We start from the raw sequence: 7,990 nt of genomic DNA on the forward strand, positions 1-7,990 counted from the left end.
GGGTCATGTGGCTCATTGAATTTGTGCTTGCTGTTTTGAAGTTAATCCCAATTCCCCCAGCTTTTCCCCATATCTCTGCAATTTTTCTCCTTCAAGTATTTATCCACTTTTCATTTGAAGGTTAGTATTGCATCTGCACCCGCCACCCTGTTAGGCAGTGCATTCCAAATCTTTACCTTTTGTTTGTAAAAGAATGATTTCCTTCAAGTTGACTCTGGTTCTTTTGCCAATCGTCCTAAATCTGTGCACTGTGGTCATTGACCTCCAACCATCAGAAGCAGTTTTTCTTTATTTAGTCTATTTAAATTCTTCATGATTCTCTGCCAAATCTCCTGAGTCGTCTCTGCTCTATAGAAAACAACCCCAGGTTCTCCAGTTTATCTGTGTAACTGTAATCCCTCATACCTGGAAATATTCTTGTAAATCTCCTCTGCACCTGTTCAAGTCTTCCTAAAGTGTGGAGTGCCTAGAATTATACACAGAACTCCAGCTGAGGCTACGCCAGTGTTCTATATAAGTTTAGCATAACTACCTGTTTTGGAAAGCTTGGCCGGGATTTCCTGTGCCAGCCTGCATCGGGTGTGTTTGGTGTGATCGGTCTCATGATGACGTGGAGCCAGTTTGTGATCGTCCGCTCAGCCCACCAACGGCGGGCCATGTTTCCCACCATTGGACGTCAGGAACTTCATTGGAATACGTCAGAATATCATTATAAGGCCAGCCCAACAGACTCATCGCCCCCACCACCCTGCTGGATCTTCTGCCCACATTGTTGGGAAAACTGGCTGATGTGTTTCACAACAGCACATAAGCGACGTGCATCTGGCGAGCTGCACTTCACTCAGGACTTCAAGGTTTGTTTGCCTATCTTGCTTCGATCGGCAGTTGCAGTCATCAGTGCTAGGCTTCACAGACAGAACCACATCACTTTTAGGGGGACTCACGGGTAGGTCTCTACCTACCAGATCAGCCAGATGTGGGTGGCTTTTCAATGACTGCAGGGCAAGGTATTGCTTGGAGAAGGGGGAGAAGTGGCCTCAGGCATGGGAAGAGGCTGCAGGATGAGAGCTGTATGAGGGAAGGTGGGTATCCCAGGGTGTGTGTGGGGGCACATGTTGATCTGTGCAAGTAGCCTCAAAATGGTGAGGGCTGAGGAGGCAGTCTCCAGAGGACCTGAGGCCAGATGGAGATGTGAGGGTATGTGTGTGAGAATGGGTGATGATGTCCCTTGAGCTGGCAGTGAGTGAGATGCCAGTGAATGTGTGATGGGCTTGAGTGTGTGAGTTTAGAGTGATGAGATGGTTGCCCTACCCTGGCTGCATGGATGAGATCATTCATCCTCTATCTGTGTTGGATGGCAAACCTCTTCTGAGCATCATTGGCACTGACCACCACTGTCACCACCTGCCATGTTGGATTGGTGATGCCGCTACCTGTTCTGCGGCCAGAGCAGGGTAGAGGACATCACAACGGCCACCAAGTCATCCAAATGGCATTCCAGTGAAATGTCATCAAACCTGGGGGCTGCAGTATTTTTGCCTTTCGTGGACATCTTCCCTGCAGTAGTCATGGGCTGGAAGCACCAGGATGTGTGTGCATGGCTGGACTTTAAATATGGCGCCCAGCTGATGAAGTGACGAGGTGATGGTGGGTGGGTGAATGAGAGCCTGCCTGCCATGGAAACGGCGTGTTTCCCAGGAATACTTAAGTAATGTGACGGGTTCGGGATGATACAGTGTGAAAAGCAGCTATTGCGGCCGGCGGGTAAAATGTTGTTTTACCTACCTATGACCGCACTTAGTGAAAACTTGGGATGATTTCACCCCATGTCTCTATTTATTAAAACCAGGAACCCAAATGCTTCATTAATTTAAAATAAAAGCAAAAAAACTGCAGTTGCTGGAAATCCAAAGCAAAAATAAAAATACCTGGAAAAACTCAGTAGGTCTGACAGCATCTGTGGAGAGGAACACAGTTAACGTTTCAAGTCCGAATGACCCAACAGAACTAAGTAAAAATAGAAAAGAGGTGAAATATAAGTTGGTTTAAGGGAGGGAGGGGTGCAGGTGGAATAAGAAGAGCTGGATAGAGGGCCAGTGATAGGTGGAGATAACCAAAAGATGTCACAGACAAAAGGACCAAGAGGTGTTGAAGGTGGTGATATTATCTAAAGGAATGTGCTAATTAGGGATAGAAAGCAGGCCGAGCAAGGTACAGATAGCCCTAGTGAGGGTGGGGTGGGGGGAAGGGATTGAAATAGGCTAAAAGGTAGAGATAAAACAATGGTTGGAAATACATTTAAAAATAATGGAAGTAGGTGGGAAAAGAAAAATCTGTTTAAATTATTGGAAAAAACAAAAAGGAGGGGGAAAATTGGAAAGGGGGTGGGGATGGAGGAGAAAGTTCATGATCTAAAATTGTTGAACTCAATATTCAGTCCGGAAGGTTGTAAAGTGCCTAGTCGGAAGATGAGGTGCTGTTCCTCCAGTTTGCGTTGAGCTTCACTGGGACAATGCAGCAAACCAAGGATGGACATGTGGGCATGAGAGCAGGGTGGAGTGTTGAAATGGCAAGCGACAGGGAGGTCTGGGTAATGCTTGCGGACACCTTGGTTTGCTTTGTCCCAGTGAAGCTCAATGCAAACTGGAGGAACGGCACCTCATCTTCTGATTAGGCACTCTACAGCCTTCCAGACTGAATATTGAGTTCAACAATTTTAGATCATGAACTCTCTCCTCCATCCCCACCCCCTTTCCAATTTTCCCCCTCCTTTTTGTTTTTTCCAATAATTCATATTGATTTTTTTTCCCACCTACTTCCATTATTTTTAAGTGTATTTCCATCCAATGTTTTATCTCTACCTTTTAGCCCATTTCGATCCCTTCCCCCCACCCCACCCCCACTAGGGCTATCTGTACCTTGCTCGTCCTGCTTTCTACCCTTAATTAGCACATTCCTTTAGATAATATCACCACCTTCAACACCTCTTTGTCCTTTTGTCAGTGACATCTTTTGGTTATCTCCACCTATCACTGGCTCTCTATCCAGCTCTTCTTGTCCCACCCCTCCCCCCTCCCCCCCCCCTCCTTTAACCAACTTATATTTCACCTCTTTTCTATTTTTACTTAGTTCTGTAGAAGGGTCATTCGGACTCGAAACTCTAACTGTGTTCCTCTCCACAGATGTTACCAGACCTGCTGAGTTTTTCCAGGTATTTTTGTTTTTGCTTCATTAATTGCTTTGTTAATCTTCCCCACCACTTTCAAAGATTTATACACAAACACCCCCAGGTCTCTCTGTTCTTACTCTCCCTTTAAAACAGTATCATTTTAGTTTGTATTGTCTCTCTGCATTCTTCCTACCAAAATATGTCATCTCAAACCTTTCTATGTTGAATTTGATCTGCCACGTGTTTTCCACCAATCTGTCCATGCCAGCGCTTGAAGCCTTATCTTCCTCACTGTTTGCTGCACATCCATATCTTGTGTCACCTGTAAATATGGAAATTATGCCCAGAACCCCAAATCCAAGTTATTAATTTATATCAAAAACAGCAGTTGCCCTTGTACTGAACCCCGGTGGAACACCATTGTATACCTCCCTCCAGTTTGAGAAACAGCCATTCACTGCAGTTCTCTGTTTTCTCTCCCTTAGCCAATGTTGTACCTATGCTGCTATTGCCCCTTTTATCCCATGGGCTTCAATTTTGCTAACAAGCCTAATATATACTTTATCAAACGCCTTTTGAAAGTTCCCATACACAGCGTTAACAGTGCTGCCCTCACCCACCCTCTCTTTCACCTCGCTGAAAAACTCTATCAAGCTAGCCAACTCTTTATTACTCCATGTTAGTCCAAAAGACTATTCATTTTCTCCCAGATAATTGTTTCTAAAAGCTTTCCCTGTCACCAACATTAAATTGACTTGCCTGCAATTGCCTGGTTTATCCTTCTCTTTAATTTTTGAACAAGGGTGTAACATTTGCAATCCTGCAGCCCTGTATCCAAGCAAGTTGGAAAATTGTGGCCAGTATTTCCCCAGTTTCTACCCTTACTTCCCTCAGCAGCCTAGGATGCACCCCATCATAGGACATATGGTTCTCTGTTCCTTCATCCGAGTCATTTAGAAATATGATTCCAATATAGATCCCTGGGTGATGCAACTAGTCGCATCCTACTCATTATCTCCGGTTTCTGTCTCCAAATCCTAACCAGTTCACTACCAAGCCATTAGGTTGCTTCCATTTCTATAAGCTCTCAATTTTGCTAAAATGAAAATCAAAATATGATAGATGAACCTATTAAGGATAGAGGCTAGTTGAATATAAATGATGTTTGTAAAAGTTATAAGAACATCCTACGTGATTCTGAACTGTGCTGCCAACCCTATATCCTTTTCATCACAAATACTGCCTACTTCCATCTGCTAAACATCTCTCACCTCCACCTCTTCCTCAGCCTGTCTGCTGCTGAAACCCTTATCCATGTCTTTGCCACCTCCAGACTCAGCTGTTCCATTGCTTTCCTGGGTAGATCCCATTAGTGTCTTTCTGTTAACTTAAGCTTATCCAACATTTTCCTGCCTGTGTCCTATCCACACCACGTCCTGCATTCCCCTCCTATCAATCCTTGTTGATTTACATTGATTCCCTGTCTCTGGTGCCTCAATTTTAAAATTCTTAATCTGGTAGTGAAATCTCTCCATAGGGGAGGATTTTCCCCTTGTTGGGCGGGCGCGGCATGTGGGCTCAGGAACAGCCACGAGGCCAGCCCCTGCCCTCAATCGAGCTCCAACCGCGACTTCACACATTGGCTGGCCAATTAATGGCCGGCCAGCGTGAAAGACGCGTGAACAGCCCCAGCGCTGCCGGGGTGGGGGCAGGAGGAGCGCAAGTGCTGAGGTGTGCGCATGCACAGGGGAGCAAGCACTGACAGCTCCCTGAAGGAACAGAGCTGCCTTAGAGAGTTGGCAGATTTTAAAATGAAAAGTAAACTTTTTACATATGAGACAAACATGCCCCCACATGTGATTCAGTCACATGAAGAGGGACATGTAATAAAGGATGTTATAAGATTTTTATTGTTTTTTTTAATTAAGTGCTGGAAACCTCATCCCGACCGTGAATCAGGTTTTGTTAAAAATGCAAAGGCCGCCTGGCCTTGCCAACCAAACGGTTGAGCAGGCAGTGAAAAATCCAACTTAATTAATGATTTCAGGGCCTTAATAGGCCTCTTAATTGTCGGCAGGTGGGCTGCTGCCTCTCGCGCATGCCCGCCGACCAAAAGATTGTGAGTATGTGCAATGATGACAGGAAGCTCGCCTGACGTCATCGCACACTATTTCACTCCTGCTTGGGTCAGGTGTGCGCCCGCCCACGGGATGAAAAATTCTACCCATGGTCTTCATATCTCAATAACCCTCTGCAACTCCACCGACCCCACTCTCAAACTCTCAGTTCCTCGGTCTCTGGCATTTTGTGCAACTCCCAAACCCCACTCCCCTGCTTCACTCCCCCCATGTGTCCATGGCATCCATGCCTGCAGCTGCCTAGACCCCAAGCACTAAACCTCCCTCCTCAAACCCACCTCCTTTCATTTATTATGATCCCTAGCTGAGGTTACCATTGGACAAGCCTGATCCCAGAGTGGAACCCAGCTTGAAAGACCCAAACTTTTAACATCAACTCTTTTCTTCTCCGCCGATGCTGCCAGACCTGCTGAGTTTTTCCAGGTAATGCTGTTTTTGTTTTTGTTTTGGATTTCCAGCATCCGCAGTTTTTTTGTTTTTATCTAACTTTTATTTGTTTGTTTAGATATGTGGAGAGGGGCTATTGAACAGGGTTACTGGAGGCAGCTAATGAACTTTTAACAAAAGCATAAAACATTTATTAAACAGGAAAAGAAGAACTGTATTACAATACTCCTTCACCCACAACTATACCTTTACAGATATATATCGATTTGTAAGGATAACACAAGTTACAAAAGCTTTCTTATATTCTAATGTTCACAGTAAGTACACAGTCCATGCAAAACAATTGGCGACCTGTAGGCAGACACATCACACTTTGAAACCAAGTGACAGATTCCACCTCAATCAGATGCTATGGATCTCTCCTCAATTCTCCCCAGACGCTTGATACATTGTGAGCCAATCAGTCTTACTGAACACCATCTTTCCCACAAGGCTTTCCAATCTCCACTCTCCAAGAACTCACCTTGGAATCTTCTCCCAATCTGATGCTTTCTCTCAGACTCCTTCCGCAAGGGTTCACCTCCAGTTTTTCAAACTCTCCTTCTGATGTTCCTCTCCCCTGAGTTACCACATGCTTCAAGCTGTCTTCCACACACTCACTCTCACCAACTCAGCTGTCAACAGCACACCACTGCTTCACATGCACATGGCAAAGAGTTACAGGCCTTCAGTTGACTCTTTGGAGCTTCTGACTTCTCACAAGCTTTTACATCTTTAAGCTTGAAGCTTAGAGCTTTTCTCTGCCCCTCACTCTTAACTTAACAGAACCTATTCCAGGTTCCTGTCCTTCCTTTGACTAGAAGGTCTGCTTGGGACTTTCTCCTGTTCCACTCCCCTGGATTCTCAGGGATGTTGTTCTTTAGCTTGGGACTTGCTATCTGTCTCCTTTACTCCAGTTTCTCCCTGGCAGTTACTTTCAATCAACTTGAGCTTGGAACTGGCTATCTGCCCCTCTAGGCTGCTTCTACCTGGCAGCTGTCTTCAAAACTGAGCTCAAAAACTGCAGTTTCTAGTTTTCTTCTATGCATTTGTGGGAGGGACCTGCCTCTCTGGACCACTGTTGCTAGGAAACAGCGCTAGTCTCATTTTTGTTTATCTTCTCTTACAGTCGTAAACTCTCAGAAATGCAAGCACCTTTTACAGTGAAAGTAAAACTTAACTTGACCTTTTCTTAATACAAAGATACAGAAATACAAATCAAACTTAAACATTAAAGCTAAAACTCATTCCTAACACCCACAAATTCCAATATAATTTATTTAACCTATCTCTATTTCCTAACACATTACAACCCTCCTTAAAAGCCATGTTCTTTGAACAAGTTTTTCCCTTTCTTCAGCTCAGTGTCCATTTTTTATGATTTTTGCTCTTTTGAAGCACTTGAGGCATTTTGCCATGTTGAAGGTGCTATATGCAACTCAAACTTAAATAATAAAAAGAAAATCAAACATTTTATACTGAGTTGTTCTGGCCCTAAGTCTGAAATGTATAGAAAATTTACTGACCTCAAACTCATCTCATGATTTTTCAGCATATTACACCTAGATAACCAAAGGCATGAATGGCAGCCTTCAAGGCATAGCTCAGGTCAGCAAATAAACTTCATAGCCTTGCTTCAGACTTCATGATATCTATGAGCAATGCCTAAGGCAATAAGGATATAACAGTTCGTTTTCAGGTATGGGAATTGTGGTTTGTGAACTTAAAACATCCACTGCTATTGGGGCAGGCAGCAAACTTGGCGCTGCTTCCTCATTTACTGATTGCAAGCAGGTCCACATGGGGACTTTGTTACTAGCTGCTTCAGTGCTCAGCAGGAAATCGAGCAGCATGTGCTGATAGCACATAGTGCAGCCAGCCTGCTCCTCTTAAAGGCAGTCTTTCCCTCTTAAAAGTAAGTAGTAAGTACATTTTGGTAAAAAGTCTAGGGAGGTCACCTCTTCCTTGGAATCTTTTGAATTGGGGAAGAGGAACAAAGGGATCTCAGAATACAAATACACCACCACTACAAGTTGCATCATAGGTTAGCCAGGCCACACAAAAAAAAATCAAACCAAGTACCTGCCTTTATTTCTAGAGGGATAGAATTGAAAAGTGGGGAAGCTGTGCTACACTTGTATCACTTAGTTCAACCACAGTTAGAGTACTGCATGCAGTTCTGGTTCTCATGTTATGTAAATGATATGGAGGCACTGGAGAGCATGCAGAGAAGATTTACAAGGATAATACGAGAAAT

This window comes from Carcharodon carcharias, chromosome 19, assembly GCF_017639515.1.
Source record: "Carcharodon carcharias isolate sCarCar2 chromosome 19, sCarCar2.pri, whole genome shotgun sequence".
NCBI classification, from domain to species: domain Eukaryota; kingdom Metazoa; phylum Chordata; class Chondrichthyes; order Lamniformes; family Lamnidae; genus Carcharodon; species Carcharodon carcharias.